This window comes from Pelophylax lessonae (assembly GCF_965119305.1).
Source record: "Pelophylax lessonae genome assembly, chromosome: 4".
Lineage (NCBI taxonomy): Eukaryota > Metazoa > Chordata > Amphibia > Anura > Ranidae > Pelophylax > Pelophylax lessonae.
Window position 1 is genome coordinate 112,839,092 of NC_138771.1, and position 23,608 is coordinate 112,862,699.

At 42.1% G+C, this 23,608-nt stretch overlaps 1 protein-coding gene across 1 annotated transcript in view; it reads right to left on the minus strand.

Moving 5' to 3' along the window:
* Positions 1-23,608, minus strand: part of OTUD7A (OTU deubiquitinase 7A) — a 452,998-nt gene that overhangs the window by 226,142 nt on the left and 203,248 nt on the right. The window contains exon 3 of the mRNA XM_082256697.1: positions 13,705-13,850. The gene's annotated coding sequence lies outside the window, so the exon portion shown is untranslated. The remainder of the gene's footprint in view (positions 1-13,704; positions 13,851-23,608) is intronic.

Genomic DNA, 23,608 nt, shown 5'->3' on the forward strand with positions numbered 1-23,608 from the left:
TACTAGCTCATTATGGGTTTCTCTTTCAGGGTGAAAAAAAAAAAAATTTGGTTTACAACCTCTTTAAAGCCATAAAGCCATAGATTAAAGGTTTCTTCTCCAGGTGTCACTGTTTGAAAATGAAGAGGCCGTGTGGGAGAAACTACAAGGGAAACTACAAATACCACCACCGTTTGTGGCTGTTGGCTTGTAGTTACATTAAACTACCATGGCGCTGTAATGTGCATTTATTTTATTTTTTTAAAAGGTGAATGATAGGTTCACCTTTTAAAAAAAAATAAATAAATACACATTTTTTACAGGTTTAAAAAAATGTGCATTTATTATTTTTTTTTACTTGGAGCCTGTAAATCATTGCACCCCCGAATAGCAGATCACAAGTGCCATGCTGGACTCCTGCAGACTTGTCTGTGTATCTGTCTGCTTGTACCCAGTACGGACAGGCAGATACACACTGACTGGAAGAGAGAATGAACTACCAAAGTGCTTAAAGCGGAGTTCTGGGCTCAAAAACAACTTTGGCCCATCCGCTTGCTGTAAATCCCCTAAAAAACAAATTGATACTCCCGATTTTTTTTTTCTTTACTTACCTTGTTTTTGAAGCAAGTATACTTACCTTCCTTCTACTTCCTCCCTCTTTGGCCGCGGCCCGTGCCATCACTTCCTGCTTGTGATGACTCCTGGGAGCTGAATGTCATCACTCCCAGGAGTCAATGCGCCTGCACCGGCCCCGCTCGTCACTTCCAGGGCAGGCACGTCATTCCCTGCTAAACAGCTTCTGGGCATACCCAGAAGCTGTGCAGGGATGACGCGCCTGCCCTGGAAGTGACGAGCGGGGCCGGTGCAGGGCATTCTGGGATGAAGAGGACACGGAAGAGGACGCAGAAGAGGACGCGCTGGCTTCAGCTGCCCACACCTGAGATGGCAGTGCTGGAGAAGAAATTTTCAAGGTAAGTATTTCTTCTAAAAGGTAAGTGCGACCTGGGACAGTTTAGAGGCTATCCATTATGGAATGTACTAGCACTGACTGTCCGGGGGTATTTTTATTGAAAAAACATTTACGAGGCCGGAACTCCACTTTAACAGCACCATGGTAGTTTAATGAAACTACAAGCCAACAGCCACAAAGGGTGGTGGTATATGTAGTTTTCCTTGTAGTTTCTCCCACACGGCCACTTTATTTTCAAACAGTGATGGCGGCCACCTGGAGAAGAAACCTTTACAACCACTTTAATCTATGGCTTTAGATACTTTGAACCAGGTCAATACCACATATTGCATATGAACCTTTTACATTTCACAAACAGACAGCAGGTGAAATTCTCAGCTCCTTCCTGTTTCTCCTTGCCAACTGTTGAAAAATGTATCTTGTTTACAGAGTCTTATAGCTCAAGCATTCCAGTAAACACATAAGCACTGGGTACTATATGAGCTGGGAAGTATTCTGAACAAAAAAGGTTTTAAAACGGAAGCTAAAGCCCCCCTTCCTATAAATCAGGCATGTCCAACCTGCGGCCCAGGGGGCCACATGGGGCACGGAACCGCAGGCAATGCAGCCCACTGCCCCCTGACTATTTTTTTTTTGCTGGGGAGGAAGGAAGTCGAGTTGGGGGGCACAGCCACAGAGGCTGCCTCAGAGGGGATCATCCACTAGTTGTGTTAAATTAGTGCTGGGGGGAGGACTTTAGCACAGGAAGGGCGAAGCGGCGTTTTATTACTGATATACCTTAACTATAGTATATATTTTATATGCGGCCCGAGAAAATTTCTCTACACTCAATGTGGCCCAGAGAAGCCAAAAGGTTGGACACCCATGCTATAAATGCAGTGCAGACATTTGTCTGTACTAAGGCAGCCCATAGATAAGCCAGTTTTTTTCATCCAACAATTGGGTTGAACGAAAAAAAACTTACCCAATTCTTCCATCCACACACTTGTGTGAATGGTGGAATACTCCCCGCTGTGTCTTTGTGTTCTGACAAGGATCAGAACGCAAAAATCAGCACTGCAGTCTATAGCTTGCAGCACTGATCAAGCAGCTAAAATATGACTGGGTGAATGAACAGAAATTGATCAGTAGATTGACTTCTGTTCAACCACAGTGGCCATACATGGATCCAAATTTCGATCCCTGTATGGACAGCTTTAGTCATTTGTCTTAATACCTTGTCTCAATCCCAAATATCAATTATTATGATGTGACACACATCCCATTTAGAAGTCTATGGGGGTGATTTACCAAAACTGGAGAGTGCGAAGTCTGGTGCAGCTGTGCATGGTAGCCAATCAGCTTCTAACTTCAGCTTGTTCAATTAAGCTTTGAAAAAAAAACCTAGAAGCTCATTGATTTCTGTGCAGAGCTGCGCCAGCTTTTGCACTCTTCAGATTTAGTAAATTAACCCCTATGTCTAAAGAGCCAAAAGAACTAGAATCGCCCACTGGTTAGTAATATCAGGGAAACTAATATGCATTGTGGTGATAAAACGAACCTGTTGAACCGACTGCTCTGTTATTTTTCCACTCTTATAAAGTAAAAGGCTAAAAGCTTACAATATACGGTACAAGGCTAAATGATCTCGTCAAAGCAAACAGAAATAAAACACGGAAAAAGGCAACTGTATGGTCTATTACATGATAAAACAGACCTATTTTTAAAAGATCACTTACCAAAAAGGCAAAACATGGAAGGCCCACTTTACGTTACAATGCAGGTACAGGGTTTGTATACTGATATATAATGGATGAAACGCTTAGCCTTAGGAGAACCTTCACTCAGCTTGTAGTTTTGTAATAACACAATGCTTTGCAAATAACTGTGAATGTCTTTTTGATAAATATATAGATATCCAGCATAAAAAATGGTCACAGCGTTTTTACCATTAGCACTAAATTACCCTCACTCCCTAAACCCAAAATATATGCCGTAGGTTTTTTTTTCTATTCTTTGACTGGGTAACTACAAATATTTGTAATTACAACTGCTGCCAGTTATGTATAGGAACGCAACACTTGGCTGGTGTTTGAACTGGTACACATTTCCTTTGGGCCCCTTATCTTTTAATACAATGGCCCAATGCTAATGGGCACTGACCGCTTTCACAGACACTGGGGGATATTCAGGCTATCTGGCAACAAGCCCAGTTCCGAAGGGATCTTGTCTGGGTTCGTTTATTCATCTCTATTACTGGAAACTACATTGGCAGATCTGAATTATACTAGAAATATTTCATTGTAACTATCCACACCAAATTTTGAAAATATACAGTCTAATAAACATACTTGAAAATAATATATTTGAGATACCCATGTATGGAATCCACATTACACATTCACCTTACAGTTGACATAATATGAAGACAGCCTTGTTAGTGACCCTACCTAACATATGAATGGCCATGCAGTGTCCCGGAGACAAAATCATAACAGTAAATAGAAAAAACGATATTCTCGTTGCTTTGTACTGTTACTAGAATTGATTTACTATTTATGAGATGGTTATAGATAAATATTATCGTAAATCTATAATTATAATTTTTTCTTACAGTTCTCTCTCCTATGGGACAAAGTACATGTAGTATTTGTTTCATGTTGTGTTTCCTAATCATAGTTGTAAGATTCATTCCCCATTCCCTTCTGCCACAGCCAATCTGGAAACAGCTGTGAAGGAGACGAGGAAGTCACAGCTGGGAAGCGCTGACGTAACGCGTATAGGGGTGGAGCCTGCATACCCGACGTTACATCTCTCCCTGACTTGTCACAAACTGTTTTGTAAGCAGGCACTGCTGAGTGCCTTGTATGTGCCTTGTATGTAAGTGCAGCTATTTACTCATAAATTACTGTTTAAATAAGCAGAGAGCACTAGATTTCCTCTTTCTTTACTCCTCATGTATGCCATCTGTGATCGGAAGTGAAACCTAGAATCAGCCCCCCTGTTTACAGACTAACATCTCCCCTGATTGAGGGAAAAATTCTGGTATTGACCTGTAATATTCAGGTCTAGAAACAAGGTGAGAGGAGAGGCCACTCTATATGGTGAAGGAAGCACATCACATTCACAGAGGTGTCACCATTTTGGAGTTTGGGATTAATTTGATGGATATTTTTATTCACTTACTTTGCACTATATATGATTTTGCTCAGTCATCTATACTTTGAAAGCCTATTAACTTTCATCTTTAATCACAGTTGTTATTTGTGATTTATGATTTTTTTCTGGTGCAACACTGTTTGTTTATTATTTGAATCTGATCGTGAGGTGTGAGCACATTTTAGTGTTTGCAGCCGGATGTGATTTATTTGTGCACTGTATACTACTATAATTTGTTGAACACGTATTTATATATATATATATATATATAAAAAAAATTTGCATATATTTAGCACATATTTTGTGTTTTTTAACACATAGAGATTATCTTATTTTATCACATTTTTGCGCTGATAGCTTTTTGGATTATCTGATTCATAATTGTAGCTTGTCTTATCTGTAAGCACTTTCTATAGATGAGCAGTGGCAAGATGAATGCTGATCTTGCCCCCCTCCCCCCCGCACCACTTTCCACGCACTCCTCTGATCACACCTAAGTCAAGCTGCACTTTTGAATCAGCCGTCTCCTTCAAAACGGTTGTTGGTCTGGCCACAGAAAAAAGTGGAGTCGGGTAGGTCGGATCTACAGTTAGAAAGCACTTAACAACATGGAACAAAGTACTACGTGACAGAACAAAAAATATGACAGAGTTTGCTTAAGATATAAGATTCATCGATTACATATTGTGATATAAAGGTGGCCTTTAGCAACCTTACTGTATGTTGTAACAATGGATCATCTTGCCATCACCTTCAGAAACCATAAAATGATTTCAGGGATACATACGGGTCATCTACACACCAAACTTCCACAATTTCAGATGATCTTTTATATGATCTGTATATAACACAACCCCATGCATCCATACCACCTATAATTCAAGAATCCAAAATGTTTGGCTCCATAAGCAACTTTAAAGTTAACTACTCAAGTCAGAATTCTTACAGAGCATCAGGATGCCCTGTAACAGAACTTCACCCAAAAGCAGAAGTTACACTCTTCCTCCTCCTCAGCGGGTATCTGATCTTGACAGGTACCGGCTCCCCCAATTCTAGTCTGATCGCTGTGACAATCTGAGAGGAAGTTTGCCCCCCCCCCTCAGCCTTCTGGGACACATCACATGTCCCAGGAGACTGTGGGACCAATCACTCGCGCATGTGCAGTTGTGAATGCTAGTTTCCCTTGGTGAAAATGCTGGCGCCTGCACCCAAAGTCGATTGAAGAATCAACTTGGGTGAGAACAGCACTGGATCCAGGGCCAGTTAAGTGTCCTTATATTAAAAGTCAGTAGCACCAGTATTTGTAGTTGCTTTTATTTTGTTTTGGGGGGGGGACTGGAGCTTCTCTTAAAGGAGAATTTTCGATTCAGAATACACAACCAATTCGTTGATGCCTAGGGATCCAGATCCCTACCAATATTTTCAAAATATTCCCATTGAACTACCTAACCTTGCTATATTAAACCACTGCAGACCTCAAAAGGTACGACTGCAAACAATTCTTATGGTGAACCATATAAACTTGCTTAAAATAGACATCACACCAAGTGTTCTGCACCTATTTCAGACACTACCAGTTTCTATCACCAAGACATTCCACAGAAAGCTTTAACAAATTTTATGGGGCACAAGCCGCCTTGGGCTTAATTGCAGAACACTATCCTTTCCCAAATGGAGAGGAGTGGCAAGAGTTCCAGATAATCTCTTCTACCACCAGGCCTCAAAACGGCTGAGAATTGCGGAGATGTTTCACAAAGAATCATATGAACTCTGAGTGGTCATAGAACAATACCCTTTCCTTCTTGACACGTAAGTCCTAGCATGGCATGATGTTTGTTCACAATCCAAAATCTGGCGCCTACTAAATGGTGATGCCAAAAATTACCAGTGCCTGAATAATAGTCCTAGCATAGCATGAACCTACCAATCTGACATCCCACCCCCATCCTTACCCATCACCAACTAAACACTTGGGGTGGATTGGTAAGGAACCTTACCATTTCCCCTAACATTGGTCTGATAACCAATCTCTTTGTTAAATCTAGCCTTTCCCTCAGTATGCATTGTACTAACTTTAGCACATAGAACAAATCCTCCCAGATACAAATCTTGATAACAAGGGATCTACCCTCATGGGTACACACTACAAGAAAATCGGGTGAACGATTGTCCGATTTTCCTCGTTTCACAGCAAATCGGTACCGATGAAAGAAAATTCTTAAGAAAATTCATATGAAAATTCTCGTACGACAAAGGCTTTTTTGTTGTTTATTGTTCCTGATCATACACAGTCTTTCTTTTCTGATTTTTCTTGTACAAAAATCGTACGAAAGCGGTAATCGTTCATTTTTTTACCATTCGAGAAAAATTTTGGAGTTTGTCCCTTCGAGAATTTTCATACAAAAATTCTGAATCGTCTGTAGAACGTTTTGTACACACTATACGGAAATGGTACGAAAATTATTTGGACGAAAATGTTCGCCCGATTTTCTTATAGTGTGTACGAGCCTTTAGTATCCCTAAACAATAAGACTTCCATACACAATGTCTCAATGACTAACCTGGTCAAATCCTTCTTGATGTCAATCTAAATTACCAACATATCACACCCTCTGTTTTCTATACAGTATGTTTGATACCAGCAAGTCTACCAATATGTTCTTTTGCCTTGTATTTCTTCTTGTATGAAAGAAGATAACAAAGCTGCATCTTTATCAAATGCAGTTTATTTGCCATGTAAAAACTGTAAAAGCTTAATAAAACCTGATTATACAAAATCACTGTTTATGCAAAGAGTCAAAATTCAATCTTTCAGGCTACAGCACAATACTAGGCAGAGATGAGGCTTTGCTGCAGTTCATTACATTGAAATTGCATACAGCTAAGCACTAAACTGTCATATTTACATAAAGACCATACAAGAATAATCAGATTTGTAGAATATTGGAAAACGTTTTTTTCTTTTAATAATTTGATACATCTTGCTTTAGCGACAGTAATAAAATGCATGTTACAAAGAAATATTTGTGTTCACGTCTAGCTTGCAGCAACCAAACCCAGGGGATCTTATATGGCTGAAAAAAGACACAAATCAAAATATTGCACTGTAAACCAGTAATGTGACTACTCAGCATTAGCCAGCAGCAGGCTATACCTGACAGTAACTAATGCAGTCTGATCACAAGTGTGATGATTAATGTCAGCTGTAGAGGGAAAACCAACACACTACTGGACAGGGAGCATAAGCCTTGAAAATGCTACTACCGTATCATGGAGTATTATTGACTTGCTAACATAACTGTATGAAATGCTGAGCTGATTTTTAGTCTGAAGCTAATGAAATGGCTGGCTCCAGTAGGCCGAACCAGAAAAAAAGGAGAAAAATGCTCAAAAACAAAAATGTTATTTTGATAAAAATTTTGCGCATTTTGCTTCTTTTTTTTCCCTTTTGTATCTTGTGAATTAGTAGCAAGATGCCCGACTTACTGTCTGAGAGATCATGTACATAGGCTTTCGTTTATTGAGATCCTTTTTTTCTATACGTTGATGTAAGTGTAAAAGCAAACTGAAAGCAGCTCAATGCAACTCAGAAGCAACTTACAGAGGAACTCAACTGTATCTGCGCACCATAAACTGAAAATGCATTTTAATTGATTTTTTAGTATTCAAAGCAAACTCGCTCATCTTTCTATGTCTCTTTTCTTTATTTTGTTGAGAAATCACTTTGAAAAACACCCCATTTTTAGCTGTGGCCATCTTGAGTAAAGACACAGGATCCATGTAGCAATTACTTCCTGGAAGCCATCTGCCCTTAATCCAGGCATGCGGGCAGGAGGGTGTGCTTAGCTGAGAAAGCCTCTCCTCCCTCCCTGCAGCTGAAAGCGAAAAATAGCCATGAGGAATCCTAGAAACATAGGAAATTGACGGCAGAAAAAAAGACCAAGTGGTCCATTAAGTCTGCCCCCTTTTTTTACCCCCTTCACGACCAGGCCATTTTTTGCTATACGGCACTGCATTACTTTTACTGACAATAGCACTGTACAACGTTGTACTCAAATAAAATGTATGTTATTTTTTCTGACAAAAAGGGCTTTATTTTGGTATTTGATCACCACTGTTTTTTATTTTTTGCGCTTTAAACAAAAAAAGGCCGACAATTTTTTTTTTTAACTATATTTTTTACTTTCTGCTATAAAACATATCCAATAAAAAAATGTAAAAAGATCAAATGTATTTGTAGCACCCTACAGGTAGGTGCTAGGTAAATGTATAATAGTGGGCCTTGTTTGCCTAACAGCAGGGCCATGATTTTTTTTTTGGTAGGGTGTCATGGCTTCCAGGTGTGTCTGCTGAAGGGGGAGTCTCCCCACTGGCTCTGTGAGAGGCTTCTCATAGGGCAGTGGAGGAAACCCAATCAGGGATACATTAAGGCTTGTAACTACACCAGAAGGCAAATTCTACCGCAAACAATTCTGGGAGTGGGTATAAGTTTGAGGGAGGGCATGACTCATTGTCTTTGGCGGGAAGCAGGGTCCCAGGAGGTAGAGGACGGCCGTCTCTCCTCCTGTCAGAGGAAGAAAATGTCTCCGGGTGCTGCCTGAGAATCCAGAGAGTGCTGAGTTGAGCTGAGGGGGATCCGGTGTGCCGAGGACCAGCGGAGAGCAAGAGGGGTCCAGTCTCAGGAAAGCCTACACAGGTCGTGAGTACTGAGGATTGCCCCTGGGGGTCTGCCTAGAGTCAGTGGGGACCACTCCAGAGAAGGTTCTAGGATCCAAGAGTCAGCGAGCTGTAAAGGGGGGACCTAGTCAGAGGACCCTGAAGTGATAGAGGGGGTACCTAGGTCGAGGACCCTGAAGTGGTAAAGGGGGGCGCCTGCAGTTTGGGCCCTGAAGAGTTAATGCACAGTGTGAGTGCATCAGTTGAGAGTTGCAGCCATACGGAATACACAGCAAGCTACTTCAAGCCAGTGCAAGGCTGGAGAGAGTAGTCAGTGACTTTGCAGAGCAAGCAGTGTCAGAATTTCAATGTTTCACAGTCCTGGATCTTCTAGACTTAAGTCGGAGTTCCGGCACAGCTTTCAGAGATATAGTGTGTTCAAAGCGTCAGTAAGCGTTGGCTAGCGTCGGCCGGCGTCAAGACAGCGCTAACGGACATTTTTGCTATAAAAGTCCCTGAATTGTACATAGTCGAGCCAAAGGAGTATCCCACTCATTCCCTTCTCCCATCCCCTAAAATTACAAATAAAACAACCAAACAAAGATGTCAGAGTTGTCAATGTGTCAGTTCTCACACCCAGGGCCACAGCTTACATGGGCTGGAGAGGTAACCGGTAACAATGGCAGATCCACATCAGGCCACAGGCCTGGAAATACTGCTACATATTTATAAATTTAGGCGCATATTTATTCTGCTGCATGTTTTTGGTAAAAATAATCCCAATAAGTGCATATTGATTGGTTTACACGAACGGTATAGCATCTACAAACCATGTGATATATTTATGGATTTTTCTATTCTAGTAATGGTGGAGATCAGCGATTTGTAGTAAGACTGCGATATTTCAGCGAACAATTGAACACTGACACTTGCAGGAACCAGTGACACCAATACAGTGATCAGTGCTAAAAATATACTCACTGTATTAATGACACTAGCTGGGAAGGGGTTAAACATCTAGGGCGATCAAAAGGTTAATTATGTGCCTAGCCAGTGTTTTTGTGACACATGTGAGCTGCTTTTACTAGGGGAAGAGATCAATTGTCTTCCCTGCTTTGCATAAAATCACAAAAGTTCTGTGTGTGTTACCGAGGATCGGCGGGTGTCGGAGGACATGCAGTGCCTGACACCCACAGATCGGTTTCTGCTGGCGGAAGTGCAGAATCATGTATATATAAGTGATTTTGCACAGGAGTGCCGCCCTGTAGAAGTAAAACTGCTATGCGGCGATTGTAAAGTGGTTAATTTATACATGTTTTTTTCTTATTTGGGGGGGGGGTTGCTTTTGCTTTTTTTTTTTCATTAACTTTTTGATGACTGAATATATATCTATGTCTGTCCCAAGCATGTCTGAATCAACGTACTGCCGACTGACTCACCACCTCTGCTAGAAATGTATTCTAGGCAACAACTTGGTAAAATAATATTTTCTAAGATTAGTTTTGAGTTTTCCTCCTGTTAGTTTGAGGTCATGGCCACCGTGCTGCAGCTCAGTTTCAGGGTCTTGGCAATCTTCTTATAGCTTAGGCCATCTTTATGTAGAGCAACAATTCCTTTTTTTCCAGATCCTCAGAGTTCTTTGCCATGAGGTGCCATGTTGAACTTCCAGTGACCAGTATGAGAGAGTGAGAGCGATAACACCAAATTTAACACACCTACTCCCCATTCCCACCTGAGACCTTGAAACACTAACAAGTCACATGACACCGGGGTGGGAAAATGGCTAATTGGGCCCAGTTTGGACATGTTCACTTAGGGGGTGTATTCACTTTTGTTGCCAGCGGTTTCAACATTATCAGCTGTGTGTTAAGTCATTTTGAGGTGACAGCAAATTTACACTGTTATACGAGATGTACACTCACTACTTTACATTGTAGCAAAGCATCATTTCTTCAGTGTTGTCACATGACAAGATATAATAAATTATTTACAAAAATGTGAGGGTGTACTCACTTTTGTGAGATACTGTATGTCTGAAGTATTATGGAATGTATGTTATGTGAATGAAGCGGCACACGAAAAGTCTTCTTCCAAGTAAAATACTTTATTCCAACATGGATAGCGGTGACAACATGACAAATGTTGACGCGTTTCGGCTTTACACCTTCCTCGCCGGCCAGCCGAAATGCGTCAGTTTGTCATGTTGTCACCGCTATCCATGTTGGAATAAAGTATTTTACTTGGAAGAAGACTTTTCGTGTGCCGGCTTTATTCACATAACATTTGGTTTGGACGTTCAGCCTGAGCTGACGCTCTTTATCTTCCCACAGTGCGGTGGAGCTAGGGTGAGTTACTGATTATGGAATGTATCTTCATTATCTTAAAGCTGCTTGGTTCTCAAAATATGAACCTAACATTACGCTATATCAGTGGTCTCCAAATTGCGGACTGGGGGCCAGATGTGGTCTTTTGCTTGCCTTTATCAGCCCTTGGGGCACTATTCCACCAACTAACACTAATGATAGGGTACCATTCACCCTACTGACACCATCAATGGGGCACTATTCCTCCCATTAAAACTAATGATGGGGCACTGAGGCCGGGGAAATTTTCTTTACGCTCACTGGACACAGCGCGACCCCCACCCCCCCAAAGCCTGAAGGACAGAAAACCGGCCCTTTGCTTAGAAGGTTTGGAGACCCTTGCTCTATATGTTAAGAGTCCATTTACACTCAAACGAGTTAAAAATATAGGAAATAACTGGATGATTTAACATGTTTTTCTACTTAAAACATAACTTGCATTTGTACTGCAAACTAAAAAACTCTTATTTTGGCTACAATACTTTTCATACAAGATTCTCCCATGATGGTAAAATATTAGCAGAAGACATTGTCGGCAATGCCTAATGTGTCAATCCCGAGAAAAATAAAACAGATGTTCTTGTTCCTGGATCTGGCATTAACAGCATGAAAATGCATAATTAGTTGGGTACACATCTTGAAAATATGTCACCAGAGACTGTTTGATGTGTAATAGAATGCAGAGAATCCTAATGGACCCGCCATCACTACTGAGTGCACCTCTACTTTAGTTGACCTGTCAAAACACATTCATTTTATACTCCCCAAAGGACACAGTAATCAACAGTTGGAAGAAGCTAAAACAATTGAGAAATAAGTTATCTATTACAAGAGGACTTTCAAACCAATGAATTGTGAGTTTTTTTTAAGAGCTCTTCCATCCGAAAAAATACTGTACTCATTTTTATTTTATAAGAAATACATTACTGGATTAAATTGTGTTTTTATTATCTGTTCAATGAATTAAACCAAATGAATGATGCCCACTTTTTAAGGATAACTACTGCAAAAATATTACCCTCATTACCTCTTCTGAAACAAAGCAGCCATCCCTAAAATTATTCTTTTTGTCCTTAAATGATTATACCCCCATGGTCAGTTATCTTTCACAGCTGCATTAATAATGACAGATTAGTACATACTTCCCTTTTGTCTCACTAGCCGTAATGCCAATTCAGCTGCCAACAGATTAAACTGCAGCATTTGGAGCCTCTATAAAGTGTATTGCCATTGAAGAGCAGAGAGCAACAGTTCACATTCAGCTGGAACAAATCAAGGTCCCTTGATAATGTCAGTCATGGCAGCCATTAACGACTCTGGAGCTGATTAATGGCTAGTACACACGATGAGAATATCGGATAAAAAATATCGCTTTCAAATCGATCGTCCTATAATCTGATCATTGGCAAACAGGTTTCAAGAGATGATTACGACAGCTCAAGAAAAACTATCCGAAACTTCAAGCAGAAAATTTTTTCTTGGACGATACCATAACAATTTCCATGTAATTAGAATTTGTATAAAGAAAATAATGTGACCAAGACCACGCATGCTCGGAAATGAAATAATATAATTGCAATACAGTACAATACATGACATCACTTCTGAAGATGTAGTCTGTTTAATGAGAATTTTCCTAACGTTAGTAACTTATTGGTGTTCGATATGAGACTGGCATGGAAAAAAACGATCATTCCTTCGATATTCTCATCGTATGTACTAGGCTTAAAGTGTTACTAAACCCAGGAGCCTGCATTCACTATATCTGGTCTCCCACAATACATAGAACACGGAAATGCAATTGTTTTGGTAAATATAAACTGATAAATACTATTTCTCAACAGCAGTCTTGTGACTTCTATCAGTTTTGGAATAAAGCTTGTAGGAGGAGTTTTCATTCTGCTCTGACTGTCCTATGAGGCTGCAAGACCCCTGACCCTCTCTCTGGACAGCGCTGATTGGCTTTGTGCTGATCACATGCACTCTCCCAAGTAAAAAAAAAAAAACTTTCTAGCAATGCACACCAAACTGAGCATGTGTAGCTTGCCCCCAAGGCTCTGTACTTATAAGGAGATGGTTTGGGAACAGTGGAAGAAGGGGAGGATCAGAGAAGACAGGATCAAGCAGCCTTTTGGCACAATGCAGAGGATTAACTCCTTAGGCTCCACAGTGAGTATAACAAGCACGCTTTTCTGCATATACAGACTCATTTTACTGTTGTGGGTTTAGTAACACTTTAAGGGTTGGTTCACACCACAATTTCTGCATTCCGGATGCGTTTTTCCATGCATGTTTTTGATGCATTCCAATACATTTCCCCCTTTTATGCATCACCTCATTAGAGGAGATGTGCGTTCCGGCGCACTTTCGTGCATTTCGGTGCATTATTTATATATTTTGCCACGTTCCATACAGAAAAAAATGCAGCATGTTTCACTTTTGTTGACTGCACTGGAACGCACTGCACTGCAATGAACTAGGGCCATTGGAATCCATGGAAATCACTGTGCATGCGTTTATGATGCAGATTAAAAAGGCACTGGACTGCATCTGGTGTGAACCAACTCTAAAGGCATTCATAAAGCACCTTACACTTACTTTTATTAGGCTTTGAAAGAGATGCATGAAGAAATGCTTCAAGCAGGTAACATGCTGTATGGAGGAATCTTACATTCCATCGTGCTCTGGTGTAGATTTCCTTCAGGAACAGGCAATGTTACAGTCAGAGATTTCTTAAGACGAATCTGAAATAAAAAATTTGTTAAAATTACACTCTTGGTTACAGTAAAACATTTTCTACAATGCAATGTGGAGCAAGTGACGTCTTACAAAGCATACAATAAAGTAACGATCATCTGAAGTGATGAAAATAACAGACTCTTACTAATAGGAAGAATACTGGTATTTACAGTATTTATGTGCTATATTTAAAGTGGAACTAACCTGTCCAAATTAACAATAACTATTTATTGCTGCTGTCCCGTCCAGCTCCGCCTCCGCCCCTGTTCCAGCACCATCTATGATGTCATTAGGATGCATTAGAGACACCTAGCAGCCGCCTAGCTTGAATAACATTAGAAGATTTGCGTTCACATGACGGGAGCAGTTTAAATCAGGGCTCAACAAACCCCAGGTGCCAGGTTGCATTGGCGACTAGAATTAGTGGCCTGGCGCTTGGGCTACACTGCGACAGGTGTCCTCTTCCAATGCCAGACATCCCAAGCGTACCGTGAGGTGCAGGAGTCTCCCTGACACCCGCAAGTGCCGTGCGATACCCTGCCTCCGAGCTGTCAGCTGTCAGAACGGAGCCGATAATTCCTGTATAGTTCAGGCTCCGTCCTGTCACAGGCGGAGTGATATCAAATGCACTCCGCCTGTGAGAGGAGAGATACAGGAAGCAACGGCTCTGCATGCTTCCTCCAGCGCTGCTCCTTACACTCCATTGATGCCAGCATTTCCCACCAGCAGTACCAGCCAGCAGTAAAAAACAGCAGTACCCACCAGCGGTACCCACCAACAGTACCAGCCAGCTGTAACCATCAGCAGTACTAGCCAGCAGTATCAGCTAGCAGTACCTGTCAACAGTATTAGCCAGGAGTACCAGCCAGCAGTAACCGCCAGTAGTATTAGCAAGCAGTACCCCCCAGCAGTACCAGCTAGCAGTAACCACCAGCAGTACCCACCAGCAGTACCTGCCAGCAGTAAGTAACATGTGCTAGGGGTGCAACTAGCCCCCAGTACATAATTGTAAATATCCCAGCATGTGCAGTGTCTCTGACTCCTACCACCATGATCACTTCAAATCACTGAAGTGGTCATGGAGGTTAGAGTGATCCTTTAATATCTCTTAGAAGAAGTAAACCTCTGTATACTGATTGCATTTCATTTGATCATCTTCTAGTTGTGTTAAATTGGTTGGGGGAGGGGAGGGGGGCACGGAGTGCCACCTCCCTGAAATTAGTTTGCCACAGTTTTTGCAGGTTGGGATGTCTGCCACGTGGCCCCCACCCATGGGTGTGCAGACTAAGATGCCGCGCTGGTAATTGAGGCCGAGACACTTATATTGGGGAACTGGCACCCTTTTGTGTTGGCCGGGGATGCAACAAGTAGTCACTGGTGGCGCTGAGGGTTTGTGGACAGGGAGTGTGGGGCAGCTGGTTGGAACAGTTACATTTACAACCTCACAAAGATGGAAAATAATTTTTTTATTATTTTTCATTCTCTCCCTGTCATGCCACACAGTCGAAGGCCCCTTTCCACCGGGCTTTCGGACAGGCGCACCTGATCGGACCCTTTAGTCTCCTCCATGGAGCGGATCTAGCATTGTCCTGCTGGGATCCCCTTCACTGTAGCCGCCACTCGGGTTTCCACAGTGCCATCTTCTTCTGGGATATTATCGGGAGGCCCAGGAACATCTCCCGATGACGCACCGCTAGGCCTGCCCCCTCCTGCTTTGGTGAATAAATGTTACCCGTCTCCTGGGGTATCCACGTCATATATCCTGAGAGGCACCGGGGAGCGCTAATGTTAATTGCCTAGGCAAATGACAGAGGGGGGGCCTGATAACTGTACAGTGGAGGGAAGCGGAATGGAGAGGGGGAAATTTGTCAGGGAGTTTTGCTTTAACCAGCCTAGGAAAAAACAAATGTATTTATATAGGTCATATACAAACAGATTTGAGTACCTAAAGTGTATCCAAACCCTCTCCAAAAACAATTATTTATTTTCACCTGGTGATCCGGACAGTAATAAGATTCCTGTCTTAGGGTGGCTCCTTTATCTAGGAGCAACAGAGACACCCTTGAACAGCAGAAATGTCTAGAGGGAATAGTATTCGATGGACTAGTAGATTTACATTAGTGTCTTACAAAATAAAGCTTAAGGCTGGCCATAGATGGAACGATTTTCTTTCCTGCAACCACCAAACCAAAGACAGTGTTGACAGGGGTATCCCTCCAATTGTGTTCTCCCAGCGGGGGGAGGGGAAAAACGTCCCCGCCGGGAGAACACAGTAATTATTGCTAGAGGCTATAACAAATCTGACATGCTGGTTGTATCCCAGTTGAACAATCATTGGCCAATTTAACCCCCGGCTATTACTTTTTAAGCAGTTACAACGATATTTTCCCATTTGGGATTCTTCCATTTGTTTGGAACAAGCAGTGCACATTAGTTGCAGTCATGCTCAATGCACACTACAAGTCCTATTTTGGGAGTGAGCAAGAAAGGGTGGCTAAGTTCCTACATACGGTGGGACCATGGAGAATGAATATATACACCATTTAACTGGAAGTCAGATCACAACCGTGAAAAGAAAAAGAAAAAAGGAAATTGGGGATTTGGAAGAGACTGAGAGGGATAGAAGGTATAGTATTTTTTTGAGTTAAGAATACTTGCTTGAATAGAATTCTTTTCTTTTTCTTCTTAAACCATGGTTTTTAAACTCTTTTTAAACCAAAGTTTAGTGTCACTTTAAAGAGGAGCTCCAGGCTCCTTCATAAAAAATTTAAAGTCAGCAGTTACAAATATTGTAGCTGCTGACTTTTAATATGAGGACACTTACCAGTCCAGGGATCCTGCGGTGTCTTCACCCCAGCCAATTTTTCAATTAGCCCTTCGGGTGCTGCTGCCGCCATTTCTTTTAAGGGAAACCAGCAGCGAAGCCTTCCATCTTCACAGCTGGTTTCCTACTGCACTGCGCTTTGTGAATGGCTCAGCGGTGGGGCAAAAAAAGGAGGGGGGGGGGTGGCGAACTTCCAGGTGTTTCAAAGGTAGGAGCAGGTCAAAACCAGGTACCCGCTCTCCCCCTAAAGGTGCCTAACGGGAGGGGGTAGGAGGCAAACAAGTGGACTTTCCCTTTTTTGGGTGGAGCTCAGCTTTAAGAGGATAACAGGTATACTGATATCATTAGTATATAGGATTCAGACGCGATTCTCAGACAGGCTGGTGACACACTTTTCCCCACTGTACTAAAGCAGTATTATTTGGCCACCTCCATGCCCCCAGAATATCACTGGTCAGTGAGGGAACAGCAGTAAACTGATAAGGTTATCCCTCTGCTTTATCTTGCTGTAAGCTACTGACTGGTATCAATGTGCAATTCAACAGAGATCTGAATGGCTCAGAGTGCTGCCCTCCTCCTCCTGTTAATATTGCTGAGCAGGTAATTTTAGAACATAGGCATGGGAATATATTCCAGGTAACCCCTCAGAACTTTACTGGTACCAACTGTGTAATGAAACCACTATTTTTTCACTGTTAAAAATCGTGGTTACTTATGCAAATAATTTTGCAAAATCCTTAAAAGATCATACATTACGCCAGCAACTACCCCCAAAAAGGTGAAAAAGACAAACTGAAGAGGTACTAACCCACAACTCCTCTACAACTCCTCAAATTAACTTTAACTACACTGCTTAAACTCATGTATCATCATTATTATGGATATATGGTTGGCGATGGGAGTTGGAATTCTCTACACGTTTCATAGACTTGGGTCCACTTCGTCACGAGTTACACATGTTATATGTATGATTAAAGCATATATTCCAAGAGAAAACTTTCTATTAAAAACCAACATCACATTTCTCTGCCAGGGCAACCCAGAAGGGGAAAATCCCACCACCAGTAGTGTGTAGGGTAGAGCTGCAAAGGTGTAGAGTATGGCCCTCTCTTAACGATCTCATGTAAGTTTCCACAGTCATTGAATAGCCCCAATTTTTGGGCACCTTTTAGGCATTTTGCCAAGGCACCCATGAAGATCCCAGAAGGCACCCAGGTTGAAAAAACTGTGATAAACTGTTACACTCAGGCATAACCAGGGCTTTTTTTAGCGGGTATGCAGGGGAACGCAGATCCAGCACCTGCTGAGGTGGATCTTCTGTTGCTGGTTGCATGTTGTTGTGGGGGTTCCATTGTTGCTGGGTAGGAGATCTATTGTTGGGGGGGGGGGTTATTGTTAGGTGGGAGATCTATTGTTGCTGGGGGTTTTAATTTAGAAGAACAAAAAGAGTGTGCACTGACTGTGCATTACCCAAATCGAGTTTATTAAAATTAAATAAGAAGAAATATACTCACAAATACTAAAATTGTTAAAAGCATATCGATCCACAATGGACCCAAAGCAACCAGGTCATCAGGACAGTGTCCAGCATGCCGGAGGTCCTTCCAAATGGCTGACCCGTTTCGAAGGGAGATCCCCTCTTCTTCAGAGCCAGTCTACAGTGATGCATTGACACTTATAATATAGAGGAAGGGGCTTGTCACATGTTCTCAAAGCCCCTCCCAGCAAACGGTGGACATGGGAGTGGTGTCAAGGCAACGCCTACTAAAAAATATTGGAATGATACAAATAATAACACTATCAGGAGTAAAATCAAATAATATCCCAGTCTTATGATCAACAGTTAAGCGCCCCTGCAATCGAAAAAAAAAAAAAGTAAAGGGGGGGGGGGGGTTATTTGAAAGATGAATTAATTAATTAATTGGATATATTGAAAAGATGTGTGTGTCTATAGGAAATAATAATAACAAAAACAGATCTGATGGGATTGTATAATAGTAAAGTGATGATGATATGAACAATACTGGGGGGGGGAGGGATGAAAGGGCATAATGATGATGATTCATGGACATTGACAGACGCTGTCTGTCTGATGGAGACTGGCATGTAATCGATAATGAAAGTGACCTACCTGCTAGAGCTACACGAAACCCCTGAACCCAATGGGAACAGCCACATCTCAGGAGAATTTGTTTGTTTGTATACACTGGTTTTATTGTTAGGTGGGGACTATTGTTGCTGGGTGGATCTGTTGTTGTTGGGGTGGTGTCTCTGGTTGCTGAAGAGGTTTGTTGTTGTGTGGGGGATCTATTGTTCCTGGGTGGTCTTTTGTTGCTGGGGGAGGTCTACTGTTGCTGGCTGCAGGGGATCGAATCACTGCTTTTCTGGTTGTCATTAACAAATTCCATACAAATTATTGAACACCACTAAATTATACTTGTTGTCATTTTGTGTATTCTACAAAATGACGGTACAGGGAGGGGTGGGACCAAGGGATGCTGCTTGGAGGTACGTGGGTGGAGACAAGGGGTGACTCAGAAGGGGGATTTCCTGTACCTATTCTCTGAGGAAAAAAAGCCCTGGGCGTAACTAATTAATTTACAGCTTCTATGTCTCTTAAACTATGGTTCCCAAAACTACCCTACTAATTTTATATTACTGATAAGGAATGCACCGGATCCTCATGGATGCCTGCATACATATATAAGCAAATATAGAGGGTAAGAGTCGGTTCACACTAGCGCGACTTGTCAGCCTGACAAGTCGCACTCCCTCGCGGTCCATTGACCACTACAGGACCCATTCTAACAGGAGCGACACAAGTCGTTCCGACTTAGAAAAAGGGTCCTATACTACTTCGGGGCGACCTCGGAGCGACTTGCATAGACTTCCATTATGTGAAGTCCCTGCAAGTCCCTCCGAAGTCTTGGTGCATGGTAATGCACAAGTCGCCCCCCAAGTAGTGCAGAGTCATGTCGCCTTAGTGTGAACTGACTCTAAAGTATTGAACACGTCACTATTTTTTTAAGTAAATATATTTCTAAAAGTGCTATTGACATGAAATCTTCACCACATGTCGGAAACCACCCATGCAATCCATTCATACAAAGAAACCAAAACAAAAAAGTTCAGAAGTTAAGTTACGAAGAAGAAAGTGAGGTTTAAAAAGGCATGTAAAGCCAAGACACCAGCGAAATCTATCAGTAATTAGAAAGCAATCCTGCCCCTTGTCAGTGCAATTTAATATCAGCTGCTTCAGTCCCAACTGATGGCCTATAAAATGGTGTCTCATTACCAAGGTGTCATACAAACATCTCATGATGGATAAAAGCAAAGAGCTCTCTTAAAGCGGAGTTCCACCCTGGATTTTTTTTTTTTTTTTTTTAATACCCCCGGGACAGTCAGGGCTAGTGCATTCCACAATGGCTAGCCTCTGATCTGTCCCGGGTTGCACTTACCTGTTAGGACAAATACTTACCTTGCAAACGTCTTGTCCAGCGCTGCCATCTCAGATGTGGGCAGCTTGAAGCCAGCGCGTCCTCTTCGGCGTCTTCTTCCGCCTTCTTTGGTCCCACGATGCTCTGCGCCGGCCCCAACGTCACTTCCGGGTCGCGCGCGTCATCCCTCCACAGCTTCTGGGCATGCCCAGAAGCTGTTTAGAAGGGGATGACGCGCGCGACCCGGAACTGACGTCGGGGCCGGTGCAGGCGCAATGATTCCTGGGAGCTATGACGTCCAGCTCCCAGGAATCATTGCAGAGCCAGGAAGTGACGACGGCCGCGGCCGAGGAAGGAGGAAGAAGGAAGTAAGGTAAGTATATTTTCTTCGCTACGAGGTAAGTAAAAAAAAAAAAAATATGCGATTATCCATTTCTTTTTCAGGTGACCCGGAGCGAGAAGATGGAGGTAAGTATAAAATGAGGGTGGAACTCCACTTTAAGACCTTCGTAACGTTATTGTTGCAAAACATACTGATGGCATTAGTTACAGAAGGATTTCTAAACTTCTGAATGTTCCAGTGAACACTGTTGGGGCCATAATCCAGAAGTGGAAGAAACATTATAATTTCACGGTAAACCGGCCATGACCAAGTGCTGCTCGCAAGATTTCTGACAGAGGAGTGACTTGTGGAGAGCTTCAGAAAGACCTGGAATTAGCAGGTACAATTGTTTCAGAGAAAACAATAAGTAATGCACTCAACCACCTTTGCCTGTATGCACGCTCACCATGCAAGACTCCATTGCTGAAGAAAAAGCATGCTGAAACTCGTTTTAAGTTTGCTGCAGAACATTTGGACAAGCTTATGAAATACTGGGAGAATATAGTCTAGTCAGATGAGACCAAAATTGAAAGCTTTGGATGCCATAAGACACATTCTGTTTGGAGGTCAGATGGCACTGCACATCACCCCATAAACACCACACCAACAGTGAAGTTTAGAGGTGGGAACATCATAGTGTGGGGTTGATTTTCAGCATACGGTACTGATTAACAAATAACATAGTAACTCACTTCAAGGTAAGGGTAAAACTGTGTGGTACAGGAGATACATCTGATTGCTTCCTGGTCTGTGCAATGCGGAGTGGGAGTGGAGTAAGAGCGTTCCTGTGGGGAAGATGGTTGTGGGCAGCTGTAGCACGCAGGTCGGTGGCGGTGGAGGACTCGCGGCCGTGTTCTGACTTCCGGCCCGATGACGTCACATCCGGTTAGAAGAAAGGAAAGGAGGTGCGCGCGTTCGGAGCATCCATGCAGGATCCATCTTTAGGCAGGGAATATATAGCCTGTTATGTGGAAAAGGGTCGGGAAGGGGTGGGGCCAAGAGAGCAGGCCGGGATGTATTTATTTTCAGTATTTTGTATCCAGCATTATAGCAAGCAAAAATGACAATAAAAAAAGGCAAGTGTACATAAAATATGGCAAATGAGGTAGGTGGAGAAAACAAAAGTACAATTGGGCCATAAAAGATAGAGACGTCAAAAATACCACAAAAATTTAAAGATGAAAAATTTTTGTGGTATTTTTGACGTCTCTATCTTTTATGGCCCAATTGTACTTTTGTTTTCTCCGCCTACCTCATTTGCCATATTTTATGTACACTTGCCTTTTTTTATTATCGTTTTTTTATTGTAATTTTTATTGCTATAATTCTGGATACAAAATACTGATGACAGCTTTATCTCTTAAATACATCCCGGCCTGCTCTGGGCCCCGCCCCTTCCCGAACCTTGTCCACTTAACAGGGTATATATTCCCTGCCTAAAGATGGCCCCCACACAGCCTGACGAAGGAGTATGGATGCTCCGAACGCACGCACCTCCTGTCCTTTCTTCTAACCGGATGTGATGTAGGGAAGCCCACAACCAGCTTCCCTACAGGAACGCCCTTACTCCGCTCCCACTGTGCGCTGCACAGACCAGGAAGGAATCAGATGAACTATCACTTGTACCACACAGTTTTACCCTTACCTATTGTTACACGAAGCTGGCGCCGCTTTCTCCTGCTTCTTGTTCTCCAGAGCCCCTCCTTGCTCCAGCTGGCAGCCGCTGAATGTTGCCACTTCCCCCTTACCATCCTCTTTCTAAATATCCCCATTTACCACCTACCTATACTAGCAGAGCACCATGATATACTATTTGTAAACTTCATGTCATTGAAGGAAGGATGAATGGAAAAATATGCTAAGACATTCTTTTTTTTTTATTATTCAGAGACAAAGTTTATCGAACTGTGTAGACGTACAACGTGTATCAAAAAATGAGCATGAGATAATGCATAAACATCCATACAGTAACAGGAAGACAAAGCAAAAAATCTTGAAAAGGAACAAACAAGGAAAAGTAAACCCCCCCCACCCCCAAAACAAAAGCAGAGAAGAAGAGAAGAAGGGTCCCCTAACGGTCCAAATTATCCCAGCCCAACCTTGCAAAATACACAGAGCAAGGAAAGACACAACACCCTGTCCAACAAGTGTAATACTAAGACATTCTTGATAAAAATCTGCTGCAATCTACCAGGATGATGAAGATGAAACGATGGTGGACATTTCAGCAAAACAATGATCCCAAACACAAAGCAAAGGAAACTCTCAATTGGTTTCAAAGAAGGAAAATAAAGCTGCTAGAATGGACCAGACAATCATCTGACTTGAATCCAATAGAAAATCTATGGAAAGAACTAAATATCATTCATAGAAGAGGCCCACAGAACCTTCAAGATTTGTGTGGAAGAATGGGCCAAAATCACACCTGAGCAATGCATGCGACTAGTTTCTCCAATACGGAGGCATCTTGAAGCAGTCATTACCAACAAAGGATTTTGTACCAAGTATTAAATACATTTCAGTTAGCGTGTTCAATACTTTTTCCATGTGTCATTCCATTTCATTACACATAACTTTATTTTTGAACTTTTGTTTCGGTTTCTTGGTATGTATAGATTGAATGGATTGTTACCGAGATGTGGTGAAAATTTCATGTCAATAGCACCTTTAGAAATATTTTTACCTAGTAAAATGGTGACGTGTTAAATACTTATTTTGCCCGCTGTACATACAGACCCTGTGTAGAACAAAAAGAGATTTAAAAAATATATTCATTTTTTTATGAAATGATTAAAGTGTGACTCCACTTTTGTTGAGAAAAAACATTCCCCTCTGGATGATTTGTTGCAGATTTCTACCTTTAGTTATTCTGAAGAAATCACTGTTTTTCCTCTGTGCCCCTGTGCTGAGTGGGTCTAATGGGAGTGGTTTCATAATTATGTCAGCTGTGCAGCTGCAGAGCACTAATGAGGAAATCTGCTGGGCCTGCATCCCTTTAGACGTGTTCCTATTGGGAGTACCTCACCAAAAATGAAATTTTTGTTCCAGGGGATGCCAGAAATCTGAGTTGTATCTGAGGCAGACATCTGGGAAAATCGGTGAGCCAATCACACAAGCAGG